General features: G+C 43.4%; 1 long non-coding RNA gene across 1 annotated transcript in view; it reads left to right on the plus strand.

Moving 5' to 3' along the window:
- Positions 1-557: 557 nt before the first annotated feature.
- Positions 558-22,420, plus strand: part of LOC144755886 (uncharacterized) — a 67,955-nt gene continuing 46,092 nt past the window's right edge. The window contains exon 1 of the long non-coding RNA XR_013594988.1: positions 558-691. This is a non-coding gene — a long non-coding RNA (uncharacterized LOC144755886). The remainder of the gene's footprint in view (positions 692-22,420) is intronic.

Consider the following 22,420-nt stretch of genomic DNA (forward strand, 5'->3'; position numbering starts at 1 on the left):
AAAATAGCCCAGCGGGGGAAGGGTGGGCTGGTGCAGATGTGATGGGGGCTGAAGCTTTGACCCCCACCTCTACCCCCACACACATTTCAAAAAACGCTAGGAAAAACATATATGTTTTCCATCTGAAATAACCACTCCGTGGTGGCTTTAGTTTCCGAGGACTTACAATGCTTGGCAGGCCCTGTTTGCCAGGAGCCCTGATCAGCTAACGCCAGAGGCCTACCCATGCATACAAGCAAAGTTTATTTTCTCAAGTCCAGGGGGCATGCAAGCATGTTCGAGGCAAACCTTTAATCAAAGCCAAGAACCCGGGAGCTTGTCACAGTACAAGGGCCGTGCTCGCCTCGGAGGTGGCAGGTTTACAAAAGCTCTTGTTGATTTAATGAGCCTCCTTGGGCGTCCGCTTGTCCAATTAATCTCTGCTCCGAGAGATTCCTCTCACTGGGCTGATTTTATCAGAGGAAGAGGCGGGACTTCCGCACCGGAAGGCGTGGCTGCGCCTGACAGGTGGGCGCGCGCGTGATTCCACCCTGGCAGGATGCAGGCAGTTTTCTGATGGGGAACATGGAGGGTAGGCCTGGCGGGTCTGTCAGGTGCCTGGGGGCTGATCTCTGGCCCACCCCCGCACAGGACTACAATGCCTTTTAGCGTCGAGGATCATAGAGCACCGGTTACCGGTCACCCAGCAGAGGTACATCAATCTTGTCTTCCTCTCGCCCCCTGTGTACTGACTGTGCTTCACAGACCGCAAAGTTATTACAGTGATATGCAGACGGCGTGACAGGAGAATGGGTAGTGTAAACCCTGCTCAGAGCCGGCCCCTTTGATGTGGCTGGGACTGTGGGTGTGACGGGAGCCGTGTCTGTTGCAGTGCGTGTGGGTGGGTGCTTTGTATGCATGATGCAGCAGTGTTTGTGTGCTCAGGGATTTTGTGCAGAATGTGAACATTTCTAGGCTTCTAAAATCAAGTATGATTTATAGAGGCTTCAAGCGGCCCCTTCTACAGTCTGTCGCATGTGAGTATAGTGATGTCAAGTTGTACCATGTCAGGCCAGGTGTAACTGCAATGACCTCAAGTTGGTTTGTGTGTGATGCCTGTACAGAGATTTTCTGCTTTACCATGAAAGGTCAAGTGTAGGTTTAGCCATCTGAAACGACCTCACTCTTAGGCAGGGGGAGTAAGCACCACATTTTCCCAGGTCCACTATGAGTACAATGCTATTAATATTTCCTATGTCAGATGTAAGTACAGGGATCTCAAGCTATGCCATGTCAATTCAGGTGTGAGTTTAGCGATATTAGGCTCATCTGTCCTTGCACGTTAGATGAGCATACAGAAATGTCAAGTTTTTCTAGATTAGGCCTAAATGCAGCAGTCTGCATTGTGTTGAAGGTGTGTTTACAGTCATTTTAGTTGTTCCCAGGTAGCTGAGAGTATATTGATCTCAATCTGACATCAACTCAGCCAACGTCCTCGAAAGCATGAACACCGGCCTCATCCAATTGGTCACCAACCCCACACAATTGGTCACCGACCCACACACATCGCAGGACACACACTCAACCCCATCTTGTCAGTCAGCGACAGAGTCAAGTACTGCAATGTCACAGAGCTCTCCGGGACAAACCACGCCGTCCACTTCTCCAACACAGGATCCCCTGGCACCACCATCAAGCTGCCAAGCACCTCAGACTGCAGTTGGGACAAAGTATCAGAAAGCCAGTGGACCGTCTCCTTCAACACCTCCCACCCTGACACTGTAACCAACCTAGAACAGGAGGTCAATTATTTCTACACTTGGATCACTGTTTGCGCTGACTGAGTCACCCCCGTCTCGCCCACCAAACTCAAGAGATCCTCCAAACAGGTCACATGGTACACCACTGAACTGACAACCACTGAATGCAACTGCAAGTGACTTGAAAGGAAATTGTGCACCAGCAAGAAACCCACGGGCCGAGCCTCATTCAAGACATCCCTCAACCAATACCACCAACTCTTGAAAGAGGCGAAACGGCCAACCCTTGCCAACCGCATCAAAGCCAGTACCAACCACAGAAAAGAACTCTTCAACATCGTCAGCTGTACTACAACACCTCAGCCACCGAAAACACTACCCCTTTCCAGGAACTCTGCAACACCCTGGTGGATTTCTTCCACAGCAAGATCTCCACCATCAATAAAAACGTTGAATCCCAACCCACCACCGCTGACACCCTCAGCTTCCTCGCTCCCACAGATACAAAACCCGACCACCTGCTAACCACATGGGACCAGCTCGCCACTGAAAACACCACATCTATCATGACCTCCGTCCACTCTAGAGCACCTACGGACCTCTACCTTCACCACATCTTTAACCTTGAGAGCAAGTTGATCAGCAATGATCTCATTGCCATCTTTAATGCATCTATAACCAGGGCCACCTTCCCTGAAAAGTGGAAACACACAGAGGTCAAACCCCTTCTCGAGCAACTGTCCACCGGCCCCAGCGAACTCAAAAACTACTGTCTCATCTCTCTGCTCCCCTTTCCCATCAAAATCCTTGAAAAAGCCATCAACCGCCAACTCACAGAACACCTAGAGAAGAACAATCTTCTAGACACCTCTGAATTAGGATTCCACACCAACCACAGCACCAAAACCACCCTGATGGCTATCACCAAAAACATCAGATTTTCCCTTAACCAAGGAGAAATAGTGTCCTTGATCCCCCTTGACCTTTCAGCCACGTTCAACACCATATCCAACCACATCCTTATCAAGAGGCTTCACCACATTGGTATCCAAGGAGATGCCCTCAAATGGATCGCCTCCTTCCTCACAGGAAGAACTCAGAGAATCCAATCAGCCTGCCACCTTTCACCTTGGAACCTAAGAACATCATCTGCGGCATCACTCAGCCTTCCACTGTTCAACACCTACCTCGGCCAACATCATCAGAAACCACAGACTGAACATCATATCCTATGTAGATGACACCCTGCCCTTCCTTTAGCTATCAGCAGACCCCTCCACCACAATAGCCAACTTCCGCAGGTGCATGACGAGTGTCGCCAACTGGATGAAAGACAACTGCCTAAAACTCAACACAGACATAACGAAAGTGGTGATCTTTGGCAACAACACCTCACAGTGTAATTATACCTGGTGGCCTTCTAAACTTGGACCCACACCTACTCCGACAGACCATTCCCACAACCTTGGCTTCATCCTAGACAGCCAGCTCTACATGAAAAGTCAGATCAACTCAGTCGTCTCTGTCTGCTTCCTCATCCTTTGCATGCGCCAAAAGATCTTCAAATGGCTCCCCATCAACACCAGATGAACTGTCACTCAAGCTCTAGTCACCACCCAGCTGGACTACAGCAACACACACTACGTAGGAATCACCTCGCACCTCCTAAAGAGACTGTAGACCATACAGAATTCGGCAACCAGACTAATCCTTGACCTCCCAACGGAAACCCACATCACCTCCCACCTCGAGAAGCTCCACTGGCTCCCCATTCAGAAGATATGTCAATTAAAGATGCTGATCCACACCCACAAAACCCTACACAACCAAGGACCAGCATACATCAACCATTGCCTGAGCTTCCACCAACCCTCGAGTCCCTCTCCCTAGCCCAGAATTCCCTGCATCTATGAAGCAACAGTGTAGGACACTCATTCCCCTACTGCGAAGACCTGGACCAACCTCCACTATCCCACCTCATCCTCTCTTTTGGAATTCAGGAAAGAGCTCAAGGCCTAACGTATCAACTGATCCATCCCCACCAGCAGGGTTCTCAGTGCCTGGATACCCCACAGGGGATTAGCCGCGCTTTAGAGGCCCTGTTTGATTTGATGTCAAAATGAGAAGATATCTCAAGCTGTACCATGAAGCAAGAGGTGCAAGCGCAGCAGTCTCAAGCTGTCCAACGTGGGGTGTACGTACAGAGATCACAATCTCTGTACGTTCATGGTCGGTCAAGTGTAAATTCAGTGACTTCACGTTATTCGATATCAGGTGTGAGTACAGCAGTCTCAATCTCTACCATGCAGGTGGAGGGTAAATTAACCGATTTTAAATTGTTCAGTGTCAGGTGCGAGTACAAAAATCCGTGGCCAGGTCAGGTATCCGCGTAGGCATCTGAAGTTTTCCTAATTCAGGTGTGAGCTTGCGATGTAAGCATAAAGATCCTACACTGCCCCATGGCAGCTGTAGGAGCAGACATCTTAAGTTGTCCATTGTCAGATGTATGTGCAGTGATCTCAAGTAGCATGCCAGGTATGAGAACAGTGAGTTTGTGCTTTAATTTTTAAAGTGTGTACAGACATCATCTCAAGCTGCCCCAGGTCAGGAGTGAGCGAATGTGCTTATTCAGCACCTTGAGACCCTTGCTGGTGAGTAGTTGCGCTTGACCAACCCCTTGATTGATTGATTCCCTTTTTTGTTTGCCTTTCACTTGCAGTCCTTCATTACCCCATTGCTGCTGCCGACGTTCAGCGGACGTCGCGTGCACTACCTCGGTAGTGCTGCGCATGTCCGTTGAAGGTCGGTGCCCCGCCCGTGCCATAGAACGTTCCGCACTAGCGCAGAACGTTCAGCGCAGGCAAGGGGTTAACAGAAGTACACATATTTTTCAAGAAGCAGTAGCATATAAATACATTCAGACTAGTTGACTTAAAAGTCCTTGCAGAGGCCCTGAAAATTCACACATAACAGGAGATAATGGAATGTTTACGTTGTTTAGCATTGGTGGGTGTTAGCATATTTTTGTGTGAGCCTCTGTTAATTTGAATTTGAATTTAAAAACACTTATAAAGCGCACGTACACTGAGTCAGTTTCATGGCGCTGGTAAGGTCCCTAAAAGAGAACAAAAGAAAAGAGAGGTAGGTGCCAAAAGCCTGCTGAAATAATAATGTTTTTAGTGACCTCCGAAACTCCATATAGGAGGAGGAGAGTCTTAACGGTAGGGGGAGGCCATTCCAAAAGGAAGGCGCAAGTACAGCAAACTTCTGCCCCCCCGCCCGCTTCTTTTTAAATCGAGGCGTGGTTAGTAAGGCCAAGCTCGAAGAACGAAGGTCTCTAGTAGGGACATAGGGGGAGATTGCCGAATTGATAAAAGCAGGGGTAGTACCCGCTTTTGCTTTTTAAAGTTAAACATCCTAATTTAAACTTGGCTCGCTGTTTTATAGGGAGCCAATGAAGGCTCTTGAGTAGTGGGGTCGAGTGGTGGGACCTTGATAGTCCAAAAACCAGTCGGGCAGCCTGGTTCTGTATCAGCTGCAGCCGCTGCACAGCATAGGCCGGGGCTCCATTATAAATAATATTGCCATAGTCAATCTTTGACAGGACCATGGCCATTAAAATAAGTTTTAAAGCTGAAACAGAAAAAAACCTAGCAACCTTCCTAATCACTCGGAGTGTAAAAAAACAGGAGGAGACCACCGAATTAATATGTGAATGGAGTGTTAATTGATTGTTAAGCATAATCCCAAGTGTTTTAACTGAACAGGAAGGAGAAGGGGGGGGACCAAGTGAAGGGGGCCAAAAAGAAGGAGACCAGGGGTTGGCAGCACCGCCCGTCATCACCAATTCTGTTTTTTCCGGATTAAGTTTTAACTGATTGATGTTCATCCAGTCTCGGATGAATAGCATGACGGACTGGAAACTGCCAACTCCTGAGGGAGAGGAAAGATCAAAGATGAGTTGTAGGTCATCTGCATAATTGTATACAGTGACCTCCATATTCTGTAAAGCAAACACCAGTGGAAAGATATACAAATTAAATAATAAAGGAGAAAGGGCAGATCCCTGGGGAACACCACAGTTGACATTGCGCTGAGGGGCTGAGAAGGTGCCTAGATGAACTGCCTGAGTGCGATTCATCAGAAAAGACTCGACCCAGGCTAGTGCCAACCCCCCTATCCCTGCCGCCCTGACACGTGATAACAAGATGTCATGGTCCACAGTGTCAAAGGCGGCGGATAGGTCTAATAAGACCAATATTTTGGGGGTGTTGGCATCAAGTCCCTCCCTAAGTTGGTCCGTAACCGAGATCACCACCTTCTCGGTTGAATGTCGTGGTCGGAAGCCAGCTTGGCATGGTGCTAGGTAATTGCTGTCCTCAATAAAGGTGCTCAGCACCTGGGAGACATGTGCCTCAGCCACCTTTCCCAGGTAAGGTAACAGGGATATGGGGCGGTAATTGATAGGGGAAGAGGGATCAGCCCCAGGCTTCTTCAGAATGGGGATGATGGTGGCAGATTTGAGCACAGTAGGAACCAAGCCATTAGAGAAGATATCATTTATTACTGTGAGGGCAGGGGTGGGACAAGCCAAAAACACCTGAGCCAGAATGTGAGCAGGACACACATCTGATGGAGACCCAGATTTTATGCGCTTAAGAAGTGGAAACAAGGACTCACTAGTTAACTCAGGTATGTGAGTAATGAACTGGGTATTTTGTGGTGAAGGACAATCTAGGAATGACTTTGACGGAGGCGGAATATGTGCTTTTATTTGTGCAACTTTGTCAATGAAAAAATCATTCAGAGAGTTGCACAATAACTGGGAGGGGATATTCACAGGTGAGGGCCTATCTGACATTGCTAGTTCATGAACAGTTGCAAAAATTTCACGAGACTGGCACTCTGCTGTCAGTATACGTTGTGAAAAAAAAGCTTTCTTAGCCTCTTGGATGGCTATTTTATATTTAGATAGTGAGGTGGTATAATTAACTTTGCTAATCGGGCTATATTTTAACCTCCAAGCCCGTTCAGCCTGGCGGACCGCTAATTTAAGTACCTTCAATGCAGGAGTAAACCACTTATTAGCATGGTTAATGGTATTTGAATTTAGCGAGCGGTGTGTATTTTGTGTGTGTTTTTAACTTTATGTGGTGCGTGTTTGAGTGATGAATGGGCTGGTTCAGTAGAGGTGGGTGTTTAGTGTATTTGATTTGAGAGGGTCCGTTGCTTATACTTTTAGAACTCTTTAATGCAAAATTGTTCATTTACATTTTCTGAGCCAATTCCAGCTACAACAGTAGGATCATGTTGAGGGTAAAAGGACCACAACGTCTACCAATGTTATACACTTACCCCAAAATATGCCATTATCAGCAAAGGCCCCATGTGCCTGCTGACCATCATCAGCATTGTGATGCCTCTAGAGTGCAAAATGTAGTGATGGGCAGGAGGCTGTGGTAGGGCGTGACAAAAGTTTATTACCACAGAGGAATCAATGATCCTTACATTAACCATTAGTTCCGTACTACTCCCACATGCCCCCAACATTCAGCATTCTTAAACATTATAAAACAGAGCAGAAGGGAACCATGCAAACACCAGCCATTAGAAGCTACAACACATGAAAGAAGACATGGACGCTCAAACACAGGAGATCACAAAAATACCCGAAATGCAGAATATTACACCCTCGCCCAGGAAAAGTTGAATATATTAAACAATCTTTGCATTTGGATGCTAAACCCACATTACGTGAATTATGGCCATCCAATTTACATTGATTGATGCTATATTTGTGTTTCCACATGCATTCTTCATATAATCCCTTGGTCCATCTTCATCAGGCACATGCCCATGTACACTGATCTTCACCATGCATCACTAGCCTTATTAGGCATTGACAAGTTATGTGTTCTTCGGTGTATGTTCACATTCTCACCACGTTCTAGCTCATGCAGAGCTTATGACGATATAGATATGAAGACTGTGGTCCATGTGGGAATTCTTTAACATTAATGCAGAGCCATTTGTCTTCTCCTCTTGAAATGGTCTGTGCTTAGTTGCTGGCTGCTTGATCTTGACAAAATCCCCTATGGACCATTATTATCACTCATAGTCTTCCTCCATTTGTAATGTTTCATCATTTTTCGTCTGTTGGGTACTATCTTGTGCAAATTGTCAATACTGCTATGCATGGTGTACTGGTTGACTTTCTCTCACACCCTAGCCCAGTGTGGGTAGACGTGGGCAATGCTACCCTACCATGCAGAAGTTCAAAGAGGGTTTCACCAGTGACATTATTCAGCACAGCACAGTATGCCCACAAGCGGGTTGTTAGTGCATTTCTCACCGGTAAGAGCCCCTTCACGACTATCTGTATGTAGTGCTTAATTTGTAAAAACAAAAATAAGTGCCTGGTCTCTCGTCGGGAAACCATTGCAGCTTGCACCACACATTGCCCCTGCCAGCCTAGCCAAAACAAAACTATTAATCATCACACGCCTAAAAGTGTGACAAGTCAGACTGTACTAGGCCCTCAACGCTATAAGAATGGCTTGGGCGGCAGGTGACAGTAGTTTTTAATATATATTGAAATAAAATGTACCTGCTGTTCTAGTCATCTCTAAATTAGCCAGACAGGGCCACCTCTGGCAGACTGTCACAACCGCTGGTGTTGACAATTTAGTGTCAGTTCTGAGCACCAGAAACCACAGGCTCAAATTAAGCACTGTCTGTATGGTTTCCTTAACAAACTTATTCACTCATTTGACCTGCTCATTCCTTTATGGGTAATACAGGGGTAAGTTATCGTGGGCCACTCCATTTCCCTTTTAAAAGGTGGAAACCTCAGCAGATAGAAACTGTGTATAATTGTCACTGGCAACTTGCTAAAGAAATACTTTTGTTGCAACAGCTATTCATCTATCCCATTGGTGTAGGATGTTATAAAAAAATGGAAAGTGGTAATTTATTCATCGGCCCAACGAGATCTATTCCACCTTTTTTGCCAAGGTCCCCCAGGTAAATTAACAAGTGTAAGTGGACAGTAACTTGCTTTGAGTGTTTAGTTTGAATCTGTGCATATTTAGCACTCATGGTAATGTATCTTTAACCCGTTGCGTGCTCATGACGAGCTCAGCTCGTCATGAGGCACGGTTGAGCTGCACTCATGACGAGCTGAGCTCGTCATGACCGTTGGAACGTTCACACGCTGTGCTGAACGTTCCAAAACAGGTATGGTCGTGACGAGCTCAACTCGTCATGAGTGCAGCTCCACTGTGCCTCATGACGAGCTGAGCTCATCACAAGCACGGTGGCGCAGCGCGCGGCTCCCCTCCCCCGCACAGCAGGTGAAAACGCCCCACAGCCAAGGGGTTAAATCTCGCTTTAAACCAGGCCACCAATAACGTATCCTAAGATTCCTTTTAGTACCAGTAAATACCGCATAACCCAGATGCAAGGTCAACAAGGCAGGATCACAATTCAATGGGCAATACCTAAGTGTCATCTCTTACAATAATATCCTTTTCAATCATTAATTCTTATATTAGTTTTCAATATGAATGCAAGTTGACCTCAAGGCCTTCTTCAGTCAGCCATCCCTTCACTATGAACTCTAACACACTGGCATACTCTGTATCATTCCAAATGGCATCCATCTATTTGCTGTGGGTTATATGCTGTTCGGTAATTGACTCCTCAGATTCTACATCCTCATCATTCGACACCTGCAGCTTCTTCATCCTCATAATTCTCACTTCACAGGCTGTTTCAAACCCCAGGTCACATGGCATGCTTGATAAGAAATCTGAAGTAACATACATTTTCCTTTGAATATAATCCACTTTGAAGACATGCTTATGTAACTTACACACTAACTTTGCACTACATAGAGAGACCTTTTCCGTACCACCCGTACCCAAAATACTCATTAGTGGTTGGTTATGGGTACAGTAATGAATGGTCTACCCAGTAACAAAGCTTAGAATTTGGCAGCTGCCCACACGCATGCCAAGAGTTCACGCTCAGTAACTTAATTATCGATCCCCCAACTGAGTTTGGATGATGAAAATGCTGTTAAATGTTCTTCACCATGCACTGACTATCTGAGAACAGCACCAAACCCAACTTGACTTACGTCAACAGACACCATGGATCTGAGAGGCTCATCAAAGGATATCAAAGATGATCACTTTTACAATTCTGTCTTCAGTTTCTTAATGCTAATTTCACACTTTTCTCCCATTGAAAATCAGTGCCCTTAATCCGTTTTCTCATTGGTTACACTTTCTTTATACAGTTCTTTATAAATCTCTAGTAGAACTTGCATAGCCAAAGTAAAGATACAATGTCCTCCTTGTTGCTTGTTTGTGGTGACTTAAAATGATGGCAGACACCAAAGAAGGCTTGGGATTTACATTATCTGCACTGATGACATGTTGAAGATTTTCCTCACTGCACTGCTTAAATCTGTACTTCTTCTGCATAGTTTAATGGAAACCGCTGTCTTGAATTCATTGCAACATTTGCAATTTGTTGATGTACTCCTTTGTGATGGAAAAGAAAATTAGCACATCATTGTGGAAAGCATGTACGCATTCCATTCCTTCAGAAAGTTCATTCCTGATCTTTTGAAACACTACAAAAGCAGAGTTCAATCCAAAGGGCATATGAATGCACTAAAATGCTCCATGGGGTATGACAAACGCCTTAAAGCTCATCTTTTCCTTGTGCAAACATACCTAATGGAAGGAAGCAGTAAACTCAAAAGTGGCCAAAATATTTACATCGGCAAGCATAAATGTCTCACACTCCACCACAACCTGGCAAATAATCTCTCAAAAGCCCATGCATAGTCTCATTTGACAATTTTTTTCTTGGTCACAACTGGTGGCAGCTATTGATCTGCAGTGATTGACTCAATTATGCCAGGAGTCTGTCACCTACCTAAGACCTCCTTTACTTTTTTCTGTGCTGATTGTGGTATGTTGCACGTTTTTACTAGACTCACTGTAACCCATCCTTCAGAAGTATATAGTGTTGGAACTCTTTGAAGAAACTCCGCTTTTGCTCGAAAACACTGAGAAAGTCCTGCGAGACAACGTTAAGGCTGTCATCGCATATTCTGAACACATACAGTTCTTTCCTCTGGTGTATTAACATTTGACAATTCTGTTGTTTTCTCCATCCTAAAATGTTAATATCTTGGGTAACCAAAGAAACCATGGCAGCAAATCGCCTGCCCTCAAAGCACATGTTCACGTGTCCTCCACATACCCCAGGTATTATACAACTGCAAATTCATAAAGATCTCATGATCTACATCTCAGAGTAATTTCTTGACCGTATGACCAGAAATACTTCTACATATTCTTGATTAATATGCTTAACACATCTGAGTTGGCTTTTGTCCTCAATTTTTCCAATGATTGCCACTAATAATACTAAATCTTCCACGTGCCCTTCAATATCTACTACAGTTTCATCATCTTCATTAACTGTGAAGACTCGCTTGAATTGATTCATTGTCCTACACAAGTTCGACAAATGACCCTTCTTGCCGCTCATATGGCAGTCATTGAGGGAGACCAGAAAATTCCTCAATGATGTCAACTGGCTATCAACTCTGCTTTTAGTGGTTTACCCTTCTTTAACTTTGTTCAGTTTTGTCTTGATTCTGGCCCTGGAAGTTTTATTTTTCCTTCAAACAAAATAGACTTCCACTACTTGTAAAACTTGTTTTCATAACATTTTTATCTCTTGGGCAGCACTCTTTAAATCTCGTCCAAAACTTGGAACTATGTGACAAAGCAACTTTTCTTATATGTTAGCATGTTGTTCTCATGACTATCTGCCCTCGTATTTTTTCAGCTGTATCGCTGAATCCACATGTAGATGCCGGCATGCGCAAGGTTGCACATTATGCTTCTGTTGACTCTCTTAGAGCTTGACATCTGCAATAAAATATGTTTCTTTCCATAATGTTGGTATTAACTTTTTCTCCCATTCTTTTCTTTACCTCAATGTACATGTCCTATTTTTCATCATCTTCATGTTTCTCTCTTGGTACAATATTATCAAACAGACGTCTGCCTTCAGCTCCCAGACAGTTCCATTTATGGCCACCAGGTACATTTAAAAACCACTAGTTCCATCTCGTTCTTCGTATCCCTGGAACCTCGAGGAACGCATCAGGCATTGTCACTGCATTCATAACTCCAGCCATTCTACCCTTGATGGTAGAGGTTAGATAGACTCACTTGTGCTACAAAGAAAGGATACTGATTATCTCTTATCATTTCTGATCTTTAAAATAGATGGCATAGTATTTCTGGTAAGTAGAACAATACGTTAGTAATTGTTCACTAGAGTCACTTTAAAAAGAAATTAGAGTCCCTTGACAATTCAGCACAACATCCAAGGAACATTTCTTGTGGTTGTAGAGGAATTACCTTTCTTAACACGACGCCGATCTTTTAAGATGAGTTACACACACTGGTAAAAAAAAGTAACATTGGTACAAAGCAACCAGTGAATATTCCTCCAAGGCTTTAATTGCCAGGGACGCTTTGAGCAGGAAGGCTAGATGTTTTAAAGCATGGAAAAAGTGAAGGATGGAATGCATGAAATAATCTTAGGCCCTAGTAGTTACTCAGGCCTGCATCCCAGAACTTTGGTTTTTGCCCACCCTGCCACGTTTGATTAGATTCATCCTTATGCAAATCAGCCTTGATCCAGCTCTAGTTGGAACAATCTAGCCCATGGGTACTCACAAACGTTTTCCCAAAGCCCACAAAATTTGGTCTGCGGTGACCGAGGGCTGCATCAATGCCAGCAGGGTGGTGTTCAGACGGGGAGGAGCTCAGTAGGGTGACTATAGGGGAAGCGAAGCATATACATCTAGTGGCTGAATTGCGCAATGTGAAACCCGAAAACCTGGGATTAATCCCAGCTTCCTCCCTTTACCAAACTGTGTGATCCTAGGCAGTTGATTTATTTCACTTTCCCTCCTTTTTCATTATTATATATAAGAGGACTTCAAAGTACATTACCTCAGTATGTGTGCTGTACAAAATCTCCTGTGTTTGATTTAATAACAACTGACTTGCCTCTTAGTTCACTATTGGCATTGTAGTCAGTGTGTGGGGAAGAATGAATGTTTTTTAATTTATATTTTATAACTATCACTTTAAAAAATACTTCTCAATGCACTGATATAATCTGATATACTAAGGGGAAAGGGTTCTGCATGTTAATGAAATACTTTGAATTCGGAAGAGACCTTATCATATTTTTACACTTTTGCTGAACGATGGCTTTGAAAATTAAGTTGATCCTAAAGTTAAGTGGTGCAGGACAACCTAGTTACTTCCTTTTCTTAACTTCATTTAACCTTTAAGTAAAGGCCTATTAAGTTAACATTTTTTAGGGCTCGCCTGCGTTGCAGCGCGAAGCGCGCTGACGCTGGCGAGCCTTATTGTCGCTGTGAAGGCCTCCCAAGTGGTACAGACCGGTGCACGAGTAGACACCGGTCTGTGAACGCGCGAGATGCAGGTAACACCAACGTGCACGCTCACGGCGTCATGCTCCTGTCCTCCCGCGTCTCTTGCAAGGCGCGCTCCAGGCCGACTTGCGGTGTGCGTGTGCGTGCTCCAGCGTTTCTGTGGCCCATTTACCGCAACATATTACGGCTTGGGGGCTGCAGACGGCATGTGGTAAGTGAGGGCGGGGGGGATTTGTTTGCTTGTTTTCATTTACTTGACTTACCAGGAGCAACGAAAACAATGGTATCTTAACCTAAATAAACACCACAGATAGATTAAAAATAGAAATACACTGCTTACACTTAACATCGCAGCTGCGTGCACGTGCCCTCACACGTTCACACTTGAAGAGTGCTACAAAAAAAGCCCAGGTCTATGAGCAAAATTAAAAACATTCGCCTTGCACGTCAATACCATGTCAGTTTATCATTTACCAATGCTGTTGCGCGCTTAATAACCAGGCCTTGCAGAACTTTACCTCAGATGGCGCATGCACGTGCACATCACAGGGAACCCGCTCACTTAACAGTAATTCCAAAGGCGCGTGGTATTGGAAGGAGAGCACTGTACCTGCCTATGCCCACAGTCGGTCTGCGCTTTTACGTTCACTTACAGACACCAAAACCGCAGTAACAAATAACTTTTTTTAAACGAAAAAAACATGTCAGCTTGAAAGGGCAATTCCCTTTGATGAATGTCGCTTAAGACGTTGTTAAGCAATTATTCTACTTGCAAGATCGAGTACTGTAGCCAGCAAATGAAGCCACCACCCCCGAGTTCCACCAGTGCGCCTACATCCAGACGCTAAAATGCAATTAAGTACCCAGGAATGACCGAAGGAAGTCTTTCCTGCACCGGCACTAAACTTTCACCTAGAGAAAGAGACTCTGTTTCACGACCGTTCTTAGACAATAAACAAAGAAAAGTGTTAAGACTAGAGACAACGGCAACAGGCCCTGCACCACCGCTAGGGAGATAGTTTATTTTCTACTCAGTGACAAGGGGAGCCTTGGAGGGTTTAACAGCGTCGCTGACAGAACAGTATGCAAGCGGAATCACGGGGATTAGTTATTTGTTACTTAATCGCAGGTTGATAGCCATGTTTAAACATCACCTGCAAGGCAAAGGTGCAAGGACTAGGAACCGGATCTCACGTTTACCAAGACTGAGTGGATCCAGCAAGGCCTTCTCCAAAAATTTGGGTACGCAGCACTTTAAAAATGAGAGACCGTGAGTGTGGATTCTCCTAGATGTGGTGGAGAGAGAGCTTCCTTTCTGCATATGGCCTGGGCATGCTCGAGCGTGCATGCCTATTAGACAACTGTGATAACACAGTTACAGGCAGTGACTGCACAGCCGATCAAGGAAAAGCCTCAGGTGTGCCTGCTCCGTATTGTTAAACAACCTAAAGGGGACAAAATGCACTGAAGGTTCCTATGGTTGGCATTTGTACTGGTTGAGGGAAGAGTGGCCATAGGGTGGTTGAGCATGAGGGCCCCTTCCATTCCTTTATGGACGTACTTGAGTGGGTGCTGGCAGAGGAGGCACACATGAAACTTAATCGATGGGATTAAAAATTGCAGGAGGATTTAGACTCCTGAACCACACAGTTGGAGCCCATGTAAATGGGGATGGGTAGGAGTAATGAACAGGGCACACAATCACAAGGGACTGAAAATACTATCACACAGGAGCAGTGGTCGATGGATGCAAGGGGAGATGTAGTTCCATCGGGTCGGGTTGAGCTATGGGCAGTCGGGGGTTGCACACTCGGTCATGTGTATTTAGGGCTTCGATGTAACCATGTTTGTGGAATACCACTGTGTTATTTGAAGCAATCACTTTGGGAGGGAATTGGGGGCAAGACTGAGGGTTGGGGAATGAGGTTTGGTTACTTGAAACTTGTACTTAGAGATGGTGTGTACACTGAACAACTGTTCCATTGGCTGTCATTTTCCTGTTATACTCTTGATTGGTTGTGCTGAAACTGTGTCGTAAGGATTTGATATTATATGTTGACCCAGGAAGGACTTGCTCTCAACAATTAACCAGTAAAAAGAGTTTTTTTAAATGGAGTGCAGGCGTGAATTTTCTACTGCACTATAAACAGTGCATTAGTGAAAAGGGACAATCTGTTTGAACTCATTGGCCTAGCTTTGACTGCAGTTGGCATCCTGGCCCGCATTTCAAAGGTGTGGTGGGAGGCAGAGTTCCATTGCAGGCGGTGGAGTGACTGCATCCATTTGTAGGGGAAGCCTCAGGAAATGCATGGAACATCTGTGCCTCATCTGCGGGTGCACTTACTGTAAATCTGCCCCAGGTTTTGGCCACCAGATCTCAGGGTCACTTCCATGCTTTAACAAATTAACAGTTCCTTACCAAAAGATTAGATAAACAACATTTGGAAAATTATCTTGGTACCCTTATTATCCTTTCACAATCATACAGAGCCATCTGCCCGTGATGAAATCCTTAAACCCTCACTAAGAATCACATAGGTGCAAAAAATGATGGCGATGATACAGTAATGAGGCCTTTCTTCGGGCAGGGAGCTGGTGGTGTATGGAATAATGGGAGATTAGCCATCTGTAGTGTAGAGCAGTCATGCCACGGGTGGTGGGAGGATAATCAACATTGGATTAAAACAGAGGAAGGGTTGTGGCCACACTTATTCCCACAATATGGCTCTAGCTTTACTTTACTAGGAAATAGGCATGGCCGCTGCAATTATGTGGTAAGGAAGGCCATAGCTCACTTAATTATGCGGCATAATGCAGCACATTCTAAAGCAGTATTCGTTTGCCATTTTGTCACTTTAACACATGCTAAAGCCTGTTTGCACAAGTTTATCTCACAAGTACCAGTTCAACACATCAATACAGCAACCGAAAGGGGACCCGTCAACCCTTTCATTGAGTCTGCGACTGTGCGGACCCACATGTGGGCTTTTTTCAGGTTGAGCATTAGAAACCGTCTTGTATATACTTTAGTATATACTCATATGTGTATGTACTTTGTGGGCTCTGGAGATCAGCCCTAGGACTTGTAGGTACTTTTTTTCTGTCCAACTGCCTCTGTTTTACTGTCTTGATAGAAAACGACCAGTAGAGGTCAGTAAAATACCAGAATCACTTTAGCATTCTCTAGATTCCAGTCCATAGAAATTGTCTTCCATGAGCACCCATAGACAATAATATTTGTTTTAATCTTGTATTTTCATTGATATGACCACCGAAGGCCCTGATTTTATATTAAAAACAGAGCTTTGGACTATACCATTTCCCGCTGAAAGGAAATATTTCTCTCCAAGTGTTCCCATACCTGGCATGTCATGTAGTTTGGTGCTTACTTTCCCTCCATGTTAAAGAACAGTAGATGTTTCAGCACCCAGGCTAATCTGCTGCATAGCTAAATACATATAAGGTCCCAAAGGCGAGACCGATTGCATTGCAAATGCTTGTTTAATGTTAACGCTCAATCAAGTGAATAACAGCCCAGTGCTGCCCCCGGGCCATACGTTGAAAATCCCTGGTCTAGCTCGACCTGACAAGCCAAGTCTTCTCTGAAGTGGAACACAAGCAACCCAAGACTGGTTCATTCTAGTTGGCCTTATTCAGTTGGGTGCTGCTTGGTTCCAGTGGCAGAGTAAGCACAGGATCTATGTCTGGGAATACGCATTGCACTTAGTGTGTCGCACTGGGAATATAAAAAAAGGCATGGACAGAATGCTTGAATTTCTCCCAGCCACTGTTAATTACTCTCTGCCACATCCCTGTCCATCGTTTTTTGCCTATTATGACAGCTCGGATTAGACCCAGCTATTTGCAAATCAGCCTTGATCCTGCTCCAGTTGGAACAGTCCAACTCTGCCAAGTTGGGTCCTCTCTGAACCAGAACACAAGCAACCTAGGGACAGCCCCCCCCCCCAGTTCCTCATAGGGTAGCTCCACTCATAGAGGTGTGCTACATGGTCTCACTTGTGGTACAGTCTCGAAGGGCAAAGACATTGGTGGAGAAGGATAACCCTGGCCAGCCGAGATGCAGCGCACAAGCAAGGATTAGGCTGTCAAGCAGAAGAAAGAACTTGTTGATGCAGTGAAGCCACCCTCAAGGAGAATCCACATGTAGTGGCCACCGGCCTGACAGGCAAAGTACGTAGGCAGCTATCCACGTTGCAAATTACACTTGTAATGGTAGAAGGAAGCTAAGAGAAGAGGCTACCATAGTTCGTTACAACGAAGAGATTGTTACACCTTACAACTAACCACCCTTTTCCAAAATGCCCCTGCATTTCTAAACATTCTAAAACGACGCACAAGGGAACGTTGCTCACGCACACATTAGGAGGGGAAAGGAGTGGGACAGGAGAGAAGATTAGTGCATATAAACACAGGCAAGCACATTCTAATGAAGAATGTTGTGTTGTGTACACATTTAGAACTATTCAATCTGAAATTAGCCATTCTACTGCATATTATTGAATGGACCCTATTAATATATAAACCTATATGGCTATTACCATGAAAGCACATTGTGAAAAATCGAACTGTTCACCAGCAACATCTCAGAATAGTTTTCATTGTTTCTATCTTGCCTGATTGTTATTATAACATTGGCTAACAGAAGATGCGGCTAAGCTATGGTCCTTCACAGGGGAAGACCCACATTCTAGAAAGTGGAGGACCTGTTTTGGGACCTAGCTCAGTTAGAACACCCTAGAACGGATTACATGTATATGCACCTGGGTCATTGTTAAATATTCCATAACTAACATTTTAGTTTTGGTGCTGAAACTATTTTTTATTAAACTTTTCTAAGATATTTCAAGCCATCTCCAGAGTACACCAGCAATGGAGTGGCATAAAACCAATGCCTTTTACGAGAATGAAGTGCAAGTATGTGTGTAGGGGATGTGTGGGAGAGGGATGATGGGGGAGAGACTGGGTAAGATTATGGGGTGAGTACAAGGCGACAAGGTGAGCGGTATGTGCTGTTTAAACAAAATAGGGTCAACTGCAATGAAAGTAAGGGATACTTCGATGTTGCAGCGTGCACCATGGAAGACTGTGAATCCTCAGGGATTCTCTCCTAAGTGCTTGTCGGTGCTTCAAATCTAATTCAAATGTTGACAGTCAGAGAGGAGCTGGCCACAGATGCAGTCTTAAATATGGAGTTGATCATGTAGATTCTACATTTTCTTCTCGATGGGTGGTATTTATCTAAAAGCCACTTGCTTTTCAGAAAGAAGGCTGACTACCATTGCCTTAGATTGGCTCCTTAAGCACCTGGCAGGGGCATGGTTATTCACCCCCCTACAGTTCCACAGGATGGTTTGGCCCTCATTACAGTGAATACAGTAAAGCATGAGCTATTTATTGCACCTAATATATTCTGACTTCGCAGGTATCAATGTTTATCAGGTGCAATAAAAAACAACCAATAATGCTTACGGCCCTGCAAATGGAGCGTAACTTGCAGATTTTGGTCATGTGATTTATCAGGTATTTCCCCCGGTAATTTGTGGCAGGTAAATATGGGGTGTGTAGTGCCTGTCCCACAAATTACCAAACGTACCGCAATTAATCAGACCCACGAAAATCGGTTTCTTAGTGTGTAGCAGTATATATAAAGGTGTCCCTCTTAGCTGCCCAAACATCAGTTCTATTGGATTCCAGTGTGAGACAGGACAAAAGAACATGAACCGTATTACATTTCACCTGGCAGTAAGTCCAGCAAATGAGCTTGGGTTGAGTCCTGCTGACTGCAGGAGGAAAGGCATCCAATGACAGTTTTATAATGTCTTTTAGAAGCTGAATTTCAGCCTTGTCTCCTGCATGCTTTTCTTCTGCATAAGCAATATAATTGTCAATTCACTTTTGTTGCAGCATTTTGATAGTTGGCAGTGCCAGTGTTGAGACGTTTTACCCCGCATATTAGACACATTTCCCACCTCATACTGTCATGACCATTATTGCATAATGCTGTGGACTATGGCAAAATTCATACTTTTTACAAATATAATATAATATGTTTTAAAGAAGAATACCAAAGAAATCCAATATAAATGTTACATATAACTCTCGATATCACCAGCAGTTCTAAAACAATAGAATGTATATACATTCATGTATTCAAAATATATATATGTATGTGTATAAAGACACATACACATTATCTATCTATCTTTCGATCAATCTATCTATCTATCTATGTATCTATCTATATATCATAGATTGATAGACTGTCTGTCAGGCGCCTACCTTTCTACCTATCCACCCCTCTTATGTTTTGCTCTACTGAAACATCACCACCTGGCTGACTGTATCCTCCATGCCTGACTGTCCCAGACTCTTTCCTGTTGTCCAACGCTATACTCCAAAGGCACACTAATTTAGAGATCAATCTATCTATCAATCTATCTATCTATCTATCTATCTATCTATCTATCTATCTATCTATCTATCTATCTATCTATCTATCTATCTATCTATCTATCTATCTAGTCAAGGTAAGTGAATGTAAAGGAAGGAATATTAAATCCACACGTAATAATATATACTTCTATGATACTTTTGTGGTAGTCAAAATTCTGAATTTAATATTGTTGATGGTCAATATTAATGACCCAGTTTTGTGATTGAGCACCCCATGCGGTAGTGGACTGGAGTGATGAAAACAGTGGTAGGTTCGCAGTCTTACTGTTAAACTTTAATAGATCTGACATTGCATTTACCAACTTACGGCCAGAGCGATTAGCACTGGGTGAAACTTCTGAATCAGAAATTTAAGAGATATTCAGGCATTGAGTTCTCTCTGGGAGGCGAATATTAGTAAGTAGATTGGAAACAGCATTTGTATTAAGATGAATCTTTTTTGCAAAATTCGGCAATCATACAAAATGTTATTCCTGTTTTCCATATAAATACCATTAAAGCTGAAAGAAGGTTTAAAAATGCACGCAGGCAGTCAAATGGGCATCGTTTATGTTTCTCCCTGTCCAGCAGATTGAAAGCATCATCTATTGTCATCGCAGTATATACTTTAAAAGCAGTGGTTCTAATGTGAAAGTGCCCATCTATGGTCGATTAATCTGGGATGGATACATTTTGACTTGATCTTGATTAGAATTATTACACAATGGCCTCATTCTGTCCTCACAGTTCAAGCCAACCCAGGTTCCTACACTACTGAACATTGGTATTCAAGAGCATATAAAACTAATGTTTTACTGCAAACCTGACTTAGGGCCTGATTTAGAGTTTGGTGCAGGACATGCTCCTTGAGAAATATGATGGATATTCCATCCGCCATATTACAAGTGGCTAGTGTATAATTAGGGCTCCCGGTTTTATGGTATTTCTTTTTTAACATTTCCATCTGTATTTATCCATATTTATTTTTGAGCCATATTATTGGCATTTACCCATATTTATTTTATGTTTTGAGAATAAGTGAAGTCATAAAATGGTATATTTCCACATTTATTTAACTGAGAAACATGCGACCATACGGCCATACATGCAGCCAGTCGCATTTTAGCAAATTAAACACCCAAATATAGTGAAACATTAAACCCACTGGTAAATATCACCATTAATATACAAATATATGTTAACCTATGTAAGTATTTAGGGGAAGCTCAACCTGCTTGTATACGTCCCATGCTCTCTGTCAGCTCAGCTGTTTTCCTGGAAATCACGAAAGACAGCACGGAGAGTCACCCACTAGAAGCCCAATTATCTGTATTTTTCCGTTTTTAAAATTAAACCCAGACTCGAAACACATTGTTTTCTGTCTTTATCTGTAAAAATCAGTAAAAACGGAAACCTGGAAGCCTTATTTATAATGCATTTGCAATATGGCAGGCAGTATATACGTCATGTTTCTTAAGGAGTTTTCAATCTGTCAAACTCTAAATCAAGCCCTCAGACCTTATTAAGTGTTTGGCGGAGTATGACATCTGCCAAACACTGTTGGTTGTTCCAGCCGCTGTTTTGGAGTGCTATTGACATGATAGCACTCATAATAAACTCGATGGAACAACCAAAAAGTTCAGCAGCTGCCTAATTCTTAATAAGACCTCTCCTTACTTTTTGAAAATATTTCTGCCAAGTGTCTATAAGTTCAAACTCCAATTCGCATCCAAGGACTGAAATATATGCTCCAATCACAAATAGAATATTATGATTGTTTTATTTTTTATAACTTCATATAATATTGGCATGAAAGTCCCTATTTTCACGGTCTGTACTTTATGCGTCAAGTTTGAAAAACCCGACTATTGGGATTAGAACAGTAGCTCATCATACTAAATTCTGACCTAGGAGCTTGCATTTGAGCCTGTGCGTCAAATCCACTAGAACCACTTTCAAAGTTTGCTTTTAGTGTTTGCCATACATTTTGGGCATATGGGTGAAAACTGTGTGATTGCATATGGGAGGATTTTGTGCAATGGGAGTGCTTGCTCATGTGCCGTTATTAAAGCTAGCATATTCCTAGCAACTAATTTAAAAAAAATGGAGTTCATTTTCACTAGCTTAAGCGTGTACTGTGTTTTTAATGCAATTTTATTAGCTAACTTTATTCCTTCATCACTATGCTTAAGTTGGCATACAAGGGGACAGTGATTGACAGAAGAGAGTTAGGAATTTCCCTCTTTGGTAACTTTTTTAACACCATAGGTCCATCAACTGGATCAAAATCCAGAAGTGTGCCAATGCAATCTGAAAACATTGATTTTCTTTTTTGCTTTTATTATTCTTTCAATAATTCCATAAATCAAGACAAAAAAATTATCCATCATAGATTAAGAGCACATTAAAATAAGATCACATTAGACAGAAACTTTTCCCCTCCAACACAGCTCAGGTAATCCATACAGATAGGCATTAATGCGCTTAAAACAACACACATGATAATAAACACACAACAGTGCACAATACCCGGAGCAGCATTTGAGTGGGCTTAGCGATGCGGATGCAGTCAAAATGTAAAGTTTATGGAGCAAATAACAGTTCCATTAGATACCAGAAAACACCCAACAGATTGAGCTGAACACTATACTCAGAATCAATGAAATAGTCGTTATTAGTTGTTAGCTAGTTGGTCCTTAGTTATTGTTGATCTCTCAGCACT

This window comes from Lissotriton helveticus, chromosome 5_1, assembly GCF_964261635.1.
Source record: "Lissotriton helveticus chromosome 5_1, aLisHel1.1, whole genome shotgun sequence".
In the NCBI taxonomy this organism is placed as follows: domain Eukaryota; kingdom Metazoa; phylum Chordata; class Amphibia; order Caudata; family Salamandridae; genus Lissotriton; species Lissotriton helveticus.